Source organism: Cupressus sempervirens, chromosome 5 (assembly GCF_028749045.1).
Source record: "Cupressus sempervirens isolate cs-2001-9-10 chromosome 5, ASM2874904v1, whole genome shotgun sequence".
Taxonomy (NCBI): domain Eukaryota; kingdom Viridiplantae; phylum Streptophyta; class Pinopsida; order Cupressales; family Cupressaceae; genus Cupressus; species Cupressus sempervirens.
The window spans coordinates 801,618,495-801,634,132 of NC_143122.1; the positions used below are offsets into that span (position 1 = coordinate 801,618,495).

Sequence of the window (15,638 nt, forward strand, 5' to 3'; positions counted from 1 at the left end):
TTAATCCTTTGTCATCCCCTAGTTGATTAATTTAATTAATCATCTATAGTCCTAATTGATAAATCAAATAATCTATTATTTATCAATTAAATCTTTTTCTCCTATCTAATTCCAAAAATCCCCATTTATTAAATAAATCTATTTGATAAATGAAATCCTCAAATTCAAAAATCCCTAACCTATCTCTAATCCTCCATTTAGCCTAATCCACCCCATCCACCCATACTAACCAAGCTTAGCCACTAACTCACCCACCCTCATTAATGCCATCCACTTGCACATCTCTAACATCCCTAAGCTAATCCTAAACCCAAGCCTAATCCACCCCCTAATGTTGTCACATTCCTTAAACAAGTTTAAGACTTTCCTAATCCAAACCAAAGTCTCCCCTCAAAAAACCCAACCACTAAGTCATGAGTGCTCTTACAAAACATAAAAGACTCTTACAAGCCCACTCATGACTCTTACACCCATCTTCCACACTCTTCCCTCTTCCACACTCATTCCTCTTACATCCCTCTTACATACTCAACCCCACTCATCATGCCTTTAACCTACCCTTTATCCTACTCTCTCACACTCATCCTCCTTGTGACAAGTGTCACCTTCCCATTGGTGCGAAACAAGCACAATTCATGTGCTCTCCTTTGAGTGCATCCTAGCCCTCCTTAAGCCTTCATCCATCCTTGCATCTAAGCCCTCCATTCCTCTACCCCTTAGCCTATAAATTGAATCACATCCCAAGCCATTTCATCAACAATCTTTGAACTAAAGTTACCATGCTATTTTGAGAACCAAAGCCATCAACCATACCCTTATAATGCCAAATTGAGAGCTCAAAAAGCTACCAATTTTCCATTACCCATCTCCATTGAAGCAGATTTTGAGCATCTTGAGCATACATCCACACCAAAAGGACACATCTACAGAATCAAGAAAGCATGGAGTGCTTTTTCTTGTGAGGTTTGCACTTCTTGTTTTCTTCCTTTGTCTAAGCATATATGTGAATTTAGTTTTTGGTTTGTGAATGTTTACTTTATTTGTTAATGTTCTTTGCATACTGATTCTGGTTCTACAATTACAACAAGTTTGAGAGTTTTACACCAATTTCTCTTCAAAATTGGGCTAAACACATGATGATGTTCAGCCTAGGGCCTGCAAGAAAAAATAGTAAACCAAATTTTCTACCCCTAAAATTCAGCCATATGTAAGAATACATCCCTAAATTTCTTCCCACCAAATGGCATCAAGATCCCATTGTTGGATTGCAAGTTAGAGGGTCATAAGTGCAATCTAGTCAATTTACAGGCTTACCCAGACAACCCTCAGTAAAATGGCAATATCTTACACAAATGAATAGATAAAAACCTCAAACCAAATGAAAATGAAAGATAATTAAAATACCTATCCAAACATATCAAATTTTCACATTTCCCAATCTATACACATCCATACAACAACAAAAAACAGGGAAAATGGCAGAAAATTAGGTTTTTATTGCTTCAAAAGACATCAAATCCATACATCTATCACCCAATGAGACCTATACGGTCATCTCATACATATATTCTTACATTTGAATGGTTATAACCATATTTCAAGTGGTGGTTTTAAGGTACACTTGGTTTTTCAACAAAATTGCAAAGTTGTCAGTGTTTTTGCAATTTTGCTTTGACAACTTTTGCAATTTTTTGCAATTTTTGACATCTTAACTCATGGACACCTAAAAATTAACCTAGTTAACCTAAGGAAATTTATAACCTTTTAAGAAACATAAAAATCATTTTTTCCTTGAAAAATCTCCTATATTCCTCATTTTTGATCCCTTGGTTCAATTTGGCACTCTGGCTTATAATGGCACCTAGAGTCTAATTGACCTTACATCTTGGGTCTTATTACATAATTTTGTAACCTTGTTCCTAATTCAAAACTAGGATGACACCTATCTATTTTCCTTGGTGCCCTACACTAATGATCATCCAACTGGACAACTTTGGAGTGCTTGGGTGCATGAAAATGCATTAAATTTGATGTCATAGGTATAGCAGTGGGAGATATGCCTAAAGGAGGCCATGGTTTTATGTAAAAAAGTCAAATTAATCATCATAAAAATTTTTTAGGATCAACTAATAGGTCCTGGAAGTGATTTCTTGGTCAGATTTGAAGAGGCCCAAGTTTTTGGCCTTGTTTGGTGAGGGTTTCATAAAAAGCACATATAGAGAGTTGATGGGTTCAATGAAATTGAATAATCGTCACTTTAGGATCATATTAAGATACTTTAAAAATTTTTATGGTTGGGGGATAATTATTCCATATAGTTCTTTTGTAAATGGAGGGGTTTATATGCATAAAAAGTGGCCCATAGTGTAATAGTAGAGACTTGGTCCAAACAAACCATACCTAATCTTTTGATATGTTATAGAGAAGCCAAATGGGTATCCTAGTATTAAATTTATTTTCTTGATGTTATGGAAAAATGTGGAGAAAATGCAATAGGACAACATTTGAGGGCTAATTAGGGCTTGTAGGCCTAGTAGGCTGGGATGATTGGTTTACCCTAGAGATAGGCTCTTGGTATTTGTTAAACTAGTTATTTGGGGTGTATTAGGGTATTCAAAACCATTATATTACTAAGATGTCTTTGGATAAGTCATTTACCTAATTTGGGAAACTGAAGCCTTAAGGTTGCATTTAGAAACCTATATAATTCAAACTTCTACTACATGCAAAATACTTTCTAACACTTCCAACTTGTTAAATGGGTTATCCCTTAGCAATTCCATGCTAGGTACCCTTCCATAAGCTAAAGACTTATCCCTTAAGTTGCTCATTGCCATATGGTAATGTATGCCTTGACTTTTAGGCCAATTAGTGACTCTTCCAAATACATTGTGACTTCCTACACCCCGGCTATCACACCTAGGTCTAATGACCCTTATTGGTGTAGAGCACACTACCTACTTTTGCCACTTGGTTCTTAAACCTCTAAAGGTACCCAAACCCACTTCAGGATGATGTCTTGGTTACCAGCCTTTGCCAAATGATGACCTTTACTTATCCAAGTGGACTCCACTCTCCTAAGGTCCTTCCCTTTTTCTAGGGCTCTTGGCAAACTTGGATCAAAATATGGCTTTAGGGACACTTGCCCTCAACTAGACCAATTAAGACAAAACAAGTAAAAAGGTTTCAAGACTTCAAACTTAGACTTGATTAAGCATTTCTAGGACTAAACCACTAGGATTCATGCACTTTCAAGGCCCCAACACCTTCAAAGGATCAATATCCCTAACATAGGCCTGGAAATCCTAGTAGGTAAAAATTTAGTTTTCCTTGGAAAACTTCCAAACTTTCCAAAGGACAAGGCCAACTTATCACCTTTTCAAATACCTTTTACCTAGTTCTTGAAGACTCAATGAATTCTCAATTATCTTTAGATTAAAATATTAAAAAAGTGTAAAAAATGTTAGATTTTTAAGATAGATGTCAACTTTAAACAACATATAAAATGACACTAACTTTTTATGTAGAATTACCCATCTCAAATGAAAACAACAAATAAGTTATACCCAAAAAACAAACACATGAACTATCTAAAGAAATTATAACATAAAATATAATATTTAGATGAAACCATGAATGATGATAATGTACCAAGATTGGCATGCACGTCATCATCAACTTTAACATAGAAATCAACATCCCATTTAGTGAGTGTTGTAGAGAAGTAGATCTTGGTCTTTACTTAGAGCTTATGGTAGCCTTCAACATGTTTGAGTCTAAGGAAGTCATTATGCTCTACATCTTCTTCTTTAATTGCACAATCCAAAATACCACCTGGTGTAGCATTGTGCCCAATCACAAACCTTATCACTATCCCCTTCTCTTCCTCCAACTTCTTCAGCTTTTCCCTTGCCATTCTCATTTCCCATTTCCCATTTTATTTGTGGGCTTCAAAAAAGACATAGCAATATTCAAATTTAAAAAATTACAATTGTTACAAGTGTTTTAATTGAGTATAGTTCTTGACCTTGTGGCATCCAAGTGTGTCAGACAGAATCATGTCATTTTCTACTACTAAAAGCAGTGTTGATTCCCACCACAACAAATGCTTTTTCGGTAGAAGATTTATTTTCTTTCTCCACTCCATTCATCTTCATTCCACTCACAACTCTTGCTGCTCCTAATTTCATTTCTAGTGAAGATATTGTTTTGTCTAATGACCTGCATCACTCATGCTCGTTTATATTCTTCAAATGAATCTTAAAACTATCCATTACAATACCACTTATCCCAATAGATTCAGCTAATTTAAACTTCTCATACATACATACATACATACATACATACATACATATATATATATCTTAGATGATAACACATCAAAATTCAATCTATCATTATAAGATAGGTTTTATAAGTTTATGATTCAAAAATAATTTTTTTTTGGAGTTTATCTAAAATAATTATAGATGGGAAATCAAATAAAAGATAAAAGCATGTTAGTCATAATATCATTATTGGTAACAATTTCCAAATGCAAAGAATTATTTTTTTGAGATTCTAGCAATGATCAAGTGGCTTATTGAATGGCTTGATGAGTCTTGGAAACTTCTTCCATTATATCCTTGCTTTCACTAGTTTCAAGTTTCTAGTTACATGCACACAATCATGACTTTACATTACAAAGCATTCACATTCTAACAATTTTCATATTCTTTCATTACATTTTGATCTAAACAAAAAATTCTAAACTTTCACTTATTCAAATGACTAATCTGAAAATGGGTCCTATTAAAGAATCTAATATAAATTCAAATAATGTGTCTAGATTCTAAACAAATCAAAACATAAAATCTATGATTTAAACTTATCTCATCACTTACACATAATAACAATACCCACCTTGTCATGTGGATAGTCTTGGGGGAGAGGTTGCAACATTGTATTTGGATCCAATTGATAACTCTTTCTCTCTCTCCCTCTCTCCCTATTCAATCTAATGAACCAACCAGATCTACTCTACATTTTAATGTCTTAAGTATTGGCTCATGGTCTGACTCGCAAACTTTCCAAAGAATCTTATTATGTGGTTTTTCACCATATTTTATCAAGTGGACATTTGATGCAACAAAAAAGTTCGAATAATGAAGAATCTTCCTCTCTGTTTGCCAATCCTCAAATAACCATAAGTTAGGGTTCTTCATAGAATATCATCTAAGCCATGTGCCAATTACAACCACCACACCAATATGGTACTCTAAACCTTCACCATCTATAACCGAGTGATCCAATTTTTGTTTAGCTTGGACACAACAACACAAATAATAATTTTTCCCTTCTTCATTGTCTTCAAGTGCAATAACAACAAAAACATGGCCTGCAGTGACAAATGTACAAGATGCGATCATTAATTTAGAAAATACTTAGGTAAAAGTTATAAAGTTACATATTGAAATTAGAAAGATATATAAATATATATATTATCAAGTTGCACTAGATTAGACAAGCAATAAAAGTCAATAGACAAATCCATCTCTACCATTTCTAGTGCTTATGGGGGACGATAGGTGTCAATTGGGTCCAAAACCTGTATATCCCATTTGTCCACCCATTCAGTTGACTCATAGTCATCCTAATTTTTCTCTGAACATGATGGACAATAGCATGCCATTTTTCGTGTGTGGATACTCCATGAACCTACATCAGAGCTTCTAAAAGAGTGCAACTCACTGGATTTTGTTAGTGTACAACAATCCTCATATGGTTCAATGTTAGTACTATCTATCAACCAAAAAAATCTACGACCCATAGACTCACCTTCCTTACCTGGACCCATTATAGCATTACACCACTAGAAAATGGATTTTGCGTCTATCAATATTGCTCCATCTTTTTACTTTAGTTCTTCATGAGCTAAGGCTCTTTTGATGCATGCGCTTGCACCATCATGCTCTCCCTTTCCACGACTAGCCTCTATGAAATTCTACATATATTGAATTCTACACAACCTGTGCATCTTGCTCAACCAATAGAACATCCATGCATTCTTGAATTGAGATGTGCAATTGTCTAACCAAATAATGTGTTGATAATATGCTATGCCCCTGTTAGCCAAATCTCCATAAAATAGTTGAAAAAAACCATATACAAACTCCATAGAATGTGATCGATCATCACTGATGTAAAAATGGTATTCCCTCAAAATCTTCCTATCATCCTCTATACTTGTAGGTGAATGCACAAATGTTATGTGAACAAATATGGAAAGCTATTGAGAAGTATAATACTTTACTTGCACCTCATTTTGTGGTTGTAGTGTGTAGTTCTCTGTGAAGTCTACAATCGAAACAATGGTATCCAGTGGAAACATATCCTTGTACAACTTGAATTGCAAATCTAGCCATCAAGCTCTATGTGTATGCTTTGCATACTCATAAATAATCTTTTCACAAAAAATCTTCATGAACTCATACATTAGAATCTTTTCAATGACAAAATCACATGTTTTACCCTGTTTCCCATCTTTTAGAGCATGTCACTATCTTAAATTTTCTATAATCTACTATTTCATTTCCAATTGCATGTGTACTATCCATATATTCACAAGTTGGTAAAAGTTGCAAAGAACCACAAAATAAGCATGTACCATCCAAGCGTGATGCCTTGTCAAAATTTTGGTAGTCCCCTATTTCACATAAAATGTTGGATATGAATTTCATTGAAAATCTTGGTGGCTCATTCATGTCACAATCCTGCAAAATAAACTTAGAATTCAAAAACACACATATATGCCTAAAAATATCAAAATGGTTAGAAAATTCAATATGTATCCTACAACAAAAATTTGTGTGTGTGTGATTTATCTTCGCTTAAAAAGGTTTACCCATCTCATAAAATCTTTAATTTATTTGAATTTGAGGATACATACTAATAAATTTTGCAAAAAATTGTGTTTGAGTTGAGTCCAAAAAATATTTCACATGTGGATTGCGATTTTGGCTACCAATCCTCCTTCTTTCAAAATCTCTTTGATTAGGGGAAACATGTGTTATTTTATCAAAAAAATTTGATCAATGATTTCAAAGCTTCACTTATTTATTTATCCTTTCATGGTAGTCTACTGCTAAATGTCCATAGCTCATTTTTTGTTGGATCTTCCAATCTCTCATGCCTTAGCATGGCTCTCCTTAGAGTACCTCTACCAATTTTCAATGTTTTTCTTTTCTTTCTCATGAGTTGAGCTTTCTTCATTTGGGTACTTACTATTTTTGGTGTAAGTACTCATCTTGTGATATTACTATCTTTGGTGCATGATTTAGAACCCACTTTTTCATAAGCACTCATTAGATTCTTTACAATTCTTTTTTCATTTGAATCGCCCATCATTCTTAGCCCAAGAATCTTCATGATAGGCCTAAATTCCAAATTCCTCATCATTTCTACAAATAATTGGCATTGATCAATAGTATTTAATTCTTCAAAAAATAATCTACACATATGATTAACTTTTCTTTGACAAGTACACTTGCTAATCTTGTCAGGCATTGATTTCAAAATGTTAGTATCAATATCAATCAAAATATTCTAGTCTTCTAAAATGAATTCTAGAAGGTGTTATAATCTCTTCCATTCCCTCAACATTTTGAACATCAACATAAGGTTGAGTATTTTGCATACTTTGAACCGAAGATGATGTGCCTTGGCAATAAGATGCAAAAGATGAAATATCACCTACTTGATATGTTGATGTTGTGCCTTCAACATGACATGATGGAGTGTGTACATCATCAGATCTACAAATTAGTGTCTCTTCAATATGAGAGGATGATATGAATCCAACATTGGAAGATGGTGTATCTTCACAATTCAATTATCTTCTTGAGCATAATAGTCTCATTCATTCTCTTTGCCTTTCCAATTCTTCCTCTTTGTTTCTTTGTATCAATGGTTATTGTTCCTCTTCGAAAGTCAATTCTTTATTATTGCTTTGCAATTTTCTTTGTTCACTTAGTAGTTTCATTTTATCTCTTTTAATTGCCAAATCTCTCTCCCTTTCTTCATTTGTTTGAGTTTTTGGTTTCTTCCTTGGTATGATGATGATTTCTACATGTCAAATTATTCAAAGATCTAAATTACTTACAATTTGTATTTATTACAAATCATTCAAATACATATAGAAATTATAATTATTTCAATGAATACACAATATATATCAAACAAATTGCCAAATCTCTAACCATTCCCAAATAACAATTCATTTAAACATACAAATTTCAATGAATTCACTATATATTAAACAACATGTCAAATTATAATCAAATTTGTCTCTATATATCAACAAATAATATTTAAAAAGGACTGCACTAAGCTTTTCTATAGAAAGAATATTCAAAAAGCCTTCAAATAGTGTATCCAATGATTGAATTTGGTGTTTTCTAGCTTCAAAAAGTCTTCAAATAGTGTTTGCTAACTTCCAATAGCTTGAAACCCATGTTTTCTATTGGAACAATAGAATGCACAACAGACAAAAAGAAGAATATGGATCAAAAGGGACCCAAACTTGCTATGTGACCATTTTTTGGTGATTTCACATAGTGTGTACAGACTATATGAAAATACATCTCTCCCTATCCCAACATCCCCCTACTCTCTCTCACTCTCTCCCATCCCCTACTCTCTCTCTTACACACACTCCCCCCTCTCTCTCCCTCTCCCTCTCCCACCACCTACTCTCTCTCTCCCATCCACTACTCTCTCTCTCTCTCTCTCGCTACTCTCTCTCCCCTCTCCCATCCCCTACTCTCTCTCTTTCACAGATACACACACTCCCATCCCCCCTCTCTCTCTCTCTCCTCTCCCATCCCCTACTCTCTAGATCTCTCACACACACTCACATCCCCCCTCTCTCTCTCCCTCTTCCACTCCCTCTCCCACTGCCTACTATCTCTCTCTCACTGTCTCTCTCCCTCTCAACTCTCTCTCTCTCCCATCCCATTCTCTCTATCTCTACCACCCCCTACTCTCTCTCACACTCTCACACTCTCTCCCATCCCCTACTCTCTCTTACACATACTCCCATCCCCCCTCTCTCTCTCCCTCTCCCACTCCCTCTCCCACCACCTACTCTCTCTCTCCCATCCACTACTCTCTCTCTCTCTCAACATACTCTCTCTCCCCCCTCTCCAATCCCCTACTCTTTCTCTTTCATAGACACACACTCCCATCCCCCCTCTCTCCCCTCTCCCATCCCCTACTCTCTAGATCTCTCACACACACTCCTAATCCCCCCCCTCTCTCCCTTTCCCACTCCCTCCCCCACTGCCTACTATCTCTCTCTCACTCTCTCTCTCTCCCTCTCTACTATCTATCTCTCTCATCCCCTACTCTCACTCTCTCTCTCCCATCCCATTCTCTCTCTCTCTACTACCCCCTACTCTCTCACACACTCTCACACTCTCTCCCATCCCCTACTCTCTCTCTTACACACACTCTCATCTCCCCCTCTCTCTCTCCCTCCCTCACTCCCTCTCCCACCACCTACTCTCTCTCTCTCTCTCGGGCTACTCTCTCCCTCCCCTCTCCCATCTCCTACTCTCTCTCTTTTATAGACACACACTCCCATCCCCCCTCTCTCTCCCTCTCCCACTCCATCTCCCATCGCCTACTATCTCTTTCTCTCACTCTCTTTCGCTCTTCACTCTCTCTCTCTCCCATCCCCTACTCTCACTCTCTCTCTCCCATCCCCTACTCTCTGTCACACTCTCTCTCCCATCCCCTGCTCTCACTCTCCCTCTCTCTCACATCTTGTACTCTCTCTGACACCCCCTACTCTCTCTCTCACTCTCACACTCTCTCCCATCCCCTACTCTCTCTCTCTTACACACAATCCCATTCCCCCCTCTCTCTCCCTCTCCCACTCCCTCTCCCACCACCTACTCTCTCTCCCCCATCCCCTACTCTCTCTCTCTCCCCTCTCCCATGCCCTACTCTCTCTCTTTCACACACGCACACACTACCATCCCCCCTCTCTCTCTCTCATCTCCCATCCCCTACTCTCTAGATCTCTCACACACACTCCCATCCTCCCTCTCTCTCTCCCTCTCCCACTCCCTCTCCCACTCCCTCTCCCACTGCCTACTATCGCTCTCTCACTCTCTCTCTCCCATCCCCTACTCTCACTCTATGTCTCCTATCCCCTACTCTCTCTTCCACCCCTACTCTCTCTCTCTCACACTCTCACACTCTCTCCCATTCCCTAATCTCTCTCTTACACACAGTCGCATCCCCCCTCTCTCTCCCTCTCCCACTGCCTACTCTCTCTCTCCCATCCCCTACTCTCTCTTTCACACACACAAACACCCATCCCCCCTCTCTCTCCTCTCCCATCCCCTACTCTATCTCTCACTCGATCTCCCTCTCCCAATCTCTCTCCCACCACCTACACTCTCTCTCACTCTCACTCTCTCTCACACTCTCTCTCTCCCTCTCTACTCTCTCTCTCTCTTCCACCCCCTACTCTCACATTTTCACACTCTCTCCCATCCCCTTCTCTCTCTCTCTCTTACACACATTTCCATCTGCCCTCTCTCTCTCCCTCTCCCACTCCCTCTCCCACCACCTACTCTCTCTCTCCCATCCCCTACTCTCTCTTAGGATACTCTCTCTCTCCCCCCTCTCCCATCCCCTACTCTCTCTCTTTCACACACACACACACACTCCTATCCTCCTCTCTCTCTCTCTCTCTCTCTCTCCCTCTCCCACTCTGTCTCCCACTACCTACTCTCTCTCTCTCTCTCCCATCTTGTACTCTCTCTGCCACCCCTACTCGCTCTCACACTTCCTCTCTCTCCCATCCCCTACTCTCTTTCTCTTACACACATTCCCATTTCGACCCTCTCTCTCCCTCTCCCACCACCTACTCTCTATCCCATCCCTTACTTTCTCTCTCTCTCTCTCTCCCATCCCCTACTCTCTCTCTCTTTCACACACCCACACACTCCCATCCCCCCTCTCTCTCCTCTCCCATCCCCTACTCTCTAGATCTCTCACACACACTCCCATCCCCCCTCTCTCTCCCTCTCCCAAACCCTCTCCCACTGCCTACTCTCTCTCTCTCTCTCTCACTCTCTCTCCCTCATCCCCTACTCTCTCTCCCCTCTCTCATCCCATACTTTCTCTCTCTACCACCCCTACTCTCTCTCACACTCTCACACTCTCTCCCATGCCCTACTATCTTTCACAAATACTCCCATCCTCCTCTCCCTCTCTACTTCTCTCACTCCCTCTCCCACTACCTACTCTCTCTCTGCCATCCCCTACACTCAATCTCTCTCTCCCATCCTGTACTCTCTTTGCCACCCCTACTCTCTCTCTCTCTCTCTCTCTCTCACACACACACACACACACACACACACACACACACACACACACTTCCTCTCTCTCCCATCCCCTACTCTCAATCTCTATCTCCCATCCCTCACTCTCTTTTTGCCACCCCTACTCTCTCACACTTCCTCTCTCTCCCATCCCATACTCTCTCTGCCACCCCTACTCTCTCTCCCATCCCCTACTCTCTCTCTCTCTCTCTCACACACACACACACACCCATCCCCCCCTCTCTCTCTTGCTCTTACTTTGCTTCTCTTCTTCCCTCTCTATGCATTATTTAGGTCTCAATAGTGCATGTGCACTAAAGCATGCACGCACTATTAAGACCCAAATTTAAAAAGCTTTAAATAGTGTGCACACTCTATTCAAACCTTTTAATTCTACCAAGCCTAAGGCTTGGTTTTTCCTTGGGGATCCAAGCCAAAAGTTTGGAGTCTATAAACTGGTCTGAGATGTGTTTTGTTGCAAACATACAAAAAATGATTGATTTTACTTGTGTGGTCTCCTTCAAGATTCCTCATGGTTGAGCATTGATAAGATCAGGTTACATGACATTGTAGGTCTCTATGTTAGCTATATAACCATATAATTTATTTTTTATTTAAACTATTTCAAGCCTTTCATCTATAATTTCTTTTGAATGTATGTCCATTCTTTGTCAAAAACCAACATGTACTAATTGGGCTATAGATTTTAGCTCATTCATCAAATTTTACAACAACTTAGTTTTTTAGAAACTAGACTCCATTCTACATAGTTTGAAAAAAAAAAAAATTTATTTTGTAGTAGTTTTCAATCATTTCTAGGGGGAGCACACAAATATTTCACATTTTTGTGATGTGTCTAGTTAAAAAATTCATTAAAAAAAAATACTCATTATAAAATTACCAAAAAAATCTAGGATAAACTACATAGTGTTAAGTAACTTTTGACCAAAGCAATTAAAGAATTTCAAAAAAAGTTAATATTTTAGGGGGACCTCGCTTTGTACTGTGTTATGCTTTTTGGGAATAAATAGTACCACTTTCTGTGGCCCCCTTTTTTTAGAACCTAAAACTAAACCATTTTGAAAAAAAATTAGTAGTTTAGAAACTAAATTCAAAGGACTACTACTTTTATTTTTGTCATATCTTAAAATTTTGAGTGTAACTATCTTCAAATTTTTGTTGAAGTTCATAAATTGCTGATTTCAGAAAAAAGGTGTCCACTTATACCCCCCTTTTTGCACCACAACTTGCTGCACTTACCCCAATATAGGAGCTTTAGTTAACTTTTTCTTCAAGTACTTAAACCTCTCCTTAGCATCTATTGTCCATGTGAATTCCCTTTCTTTGTTACAATCTATTATGGGTGTTGTAGTATTGCTAAAATTTTGGATAAAGTTTTGGTAGAAAGTTTCCAACCCATGAAAAATTCTTACTCCTATTATACTAGAAGGATTGGGCTATTCTAAGATTGCTTTTACCTTTTCTAGATCCATCTAAACACCAACTTGAGAAATAACAAAGCCTAGAAAGGTCAAACTAGTTTGCATGAACCTACACTTCTTCAAGTTTGCAAAGAGCTTCTCCTTCCTTAATACACTCAATATGATCCTTAGGTGTTGTAAGTGGTCTTTCTTTCTTCTACTATAGATAAGGATATCATCAAAATAAACTACAAAAAACTTACCAATGTAAGGTCGCAACACAGTATTCATTAACCACATAAATGTGCTTGGTGCATTAGAAATCCCAAAAGGCATAACCATCCATTCATACAAGCCATCTCTTGTCTTAAATATTGTCTTCCATTCACCCCCCTCTCGAATGCGGATTTGGTGGTAGCCACTTCATAGATCAATCTTGTAGAAGTACTTAGCCCCCACTAATTCATCCATCATGTCCTCTATCTGAGGAATAGAAAATGTGTACTTAATGGTAGTCTTATTAATTTCTCTTCTATCAGTGCACATCCTCCATGTTTCATCCTTCTTTGGAGTCAACAATGTGGGTACTACACATGGGATCATGCTTTCTCTGACCAGACCCTTTTGCATAAGTTCTGTCACTTATTTATTAATCTTTGCATGTTATGTTGGATTTAACTGATAGGCTTCTTGATTAGGTAGAGTTGGTCCAGGAATAAGATCAATGTGATGTTGAGTATCTCTTATTGGTGGGATACCATTAGGTAGTTCATCAGGAATAACATAAGAAAACTCCTCCAACACCTTCATTGCCTCAGGTAGCATCAAGTTTTCTTTTTCTTCTTCTCTTTTTAGTACTAGTGAATAACAACATCCTGTTCCTTTTATTTCTTTGACAACTCATTGTGCAGACAACATGGTTTCATTCTTTTCATCCTTAAGTGGCAAGATAACCACTTTAGAGCCATCCTTCCAAAATGTGTAAGTATTTTTCTCCCTATCATGTATAACCTTCCTATCATACTACCACAGTCTTCCCAACAATATTTGGCAAACATCCATAGGGATAACATCACACCATATTTCATCCTTATAAAAATTTTCTATGGTAAATCTGACTAAACATCTTTTATCAACAGTCACTTCATTTCCTTTCTTAAACCATGCAATATGGTAAGGACAAGGATTCTTTTTAGATTGTAAATTTAATTTCTCTATGATTTCTCTAGATACCAAATTATCACAACTACCCCCATCAACAATAACTTGACATACCTTTCCACCAAAAGTGCATCTAATTCTAGAGATGTTGGTCCAGAGCCATGAATCATCAGAGTTCTTTATAGAAACTTCTTTTTTTAGCTCATGATCATTGATCTTCTCATCATGAGGGAATCTCTTACATCTAGTGAAACTTCTCTCCCCTCTTATGTTTGAACTAGGTTTACTCTAGGCTGTCTTCCTTGATTAATTTCTAGTGTGTTATAATTTGAGCATTCAAAGGCTCCATGTGCTTTTCCACATATGAAATAGGTAAAGGGCCTTCTTTGGTTTTCCTAGCTTCTTTTTCCACCATAACATTGTCCTCATTGAAATCCCCTTCCTCTTTCCTATTTTGTAATAGCTTGTCTAAAATCTGTATTTCTTTCAAACCCTTTGAAGGATTCTCTTCAGTTGTAATTAGAACCTCCTTGAAAGGATGTTGAGGACCCCCTTCTTCCTCCTCTATTCCTTTGATTTTATTGTTGATTCTATTTTCCTTCATCCTTTAGGGCCAGTTGGCAGGCTTCTTTCATACTGCTAATATGATGCATGGTCAACTCATCTTGAATAGAAATTTTTAGCCCATTTATGTATCTAGAAACCATATGTTGATCATCTTCTTGATGCTCTATTCTCATGGATAGCTTATAGAACTCATTTGTGTACTCTTTTATAGGGAATAATTTTTTCTTCAAACATTAGAACTTATGAAAGAGGGTTTGTGAGTAACCCAAGGTTAAGAACTTTTCTTGTAGCTTTTTCTCCATCTTGCTCCATGTCTTGAAATTTTCCTTTTGTTTTCTAGTTTGTTCCTTTTGGAGGTGATCCCACCATATCATTGCGTGCCCTTTTAATTTTGTGCATGTAAACTTCATCTTCTTTTCCTCTACCATAGGCTTCCATTCAAAAACATTTCCCCATCTCATTTAGCTAGTCTACCTATTCTTCTAGCTTAAGACTACCAACATAGTCTCAAACTTCGATCTTGATCCCTTCATTTTTACCTTTTAAATCCCAAAGAACTTTATCTTTATAGCTCAACTCTTCCAACTATTCTTCGTCATTCTTGTCATTTTGATTAGCACCCCTTCAGTTTCCCTCTTCATCTGATTCATTCTCTCCTTGTACTACTAGTATTCCTTGATTATCCATTCACTCATTCAACCGTTCAATCTACCTCTGCATATCCAACATCAATATTTGCATTGGATTGACACCTCCTCTTCCTCTTCCTCTCTCAACCATCTTCCCACTCTAATACCAAATGATGTAGTATCCAAGTTCCTATTCACAGTAATGCATTCTATAGAAGGAAAACATGTGGAAAATTATAGATGCAATCAACATATTTTGAAACTCACATATCTTACATTAACCAACCTCCTTCTACATTGTTTTGTGGCTTCTTAAATAACTAAAAACTCTCTAAATTCAAACAAATAGAATATTACCTTTTTTGGAAAATTTTAACAAATCTTCAAATTTTCCATTTTAGGCAACCTTCAAAATTAACTTCTAAAAAGATGAAAATAAAATTGGACTTTCTTTAAGCTATGAAAGCTTGACCTTCCAACTAATC

General features: G+C 37.6%; 1 pseudogene; it reads right to left on the reverse strand.

The window, feature by feature from the left end:
• Nucleotides 1-3,586: 3,586 nt before the first annotated feature.
• The window catches only part of LOC149558350 (putative beta-1,3-galactosyltransferase 8), a 46,566-nt pseudogene continuing 34,514 nt past the window's right edge, over nt 3,587-15,638 (reverse strand).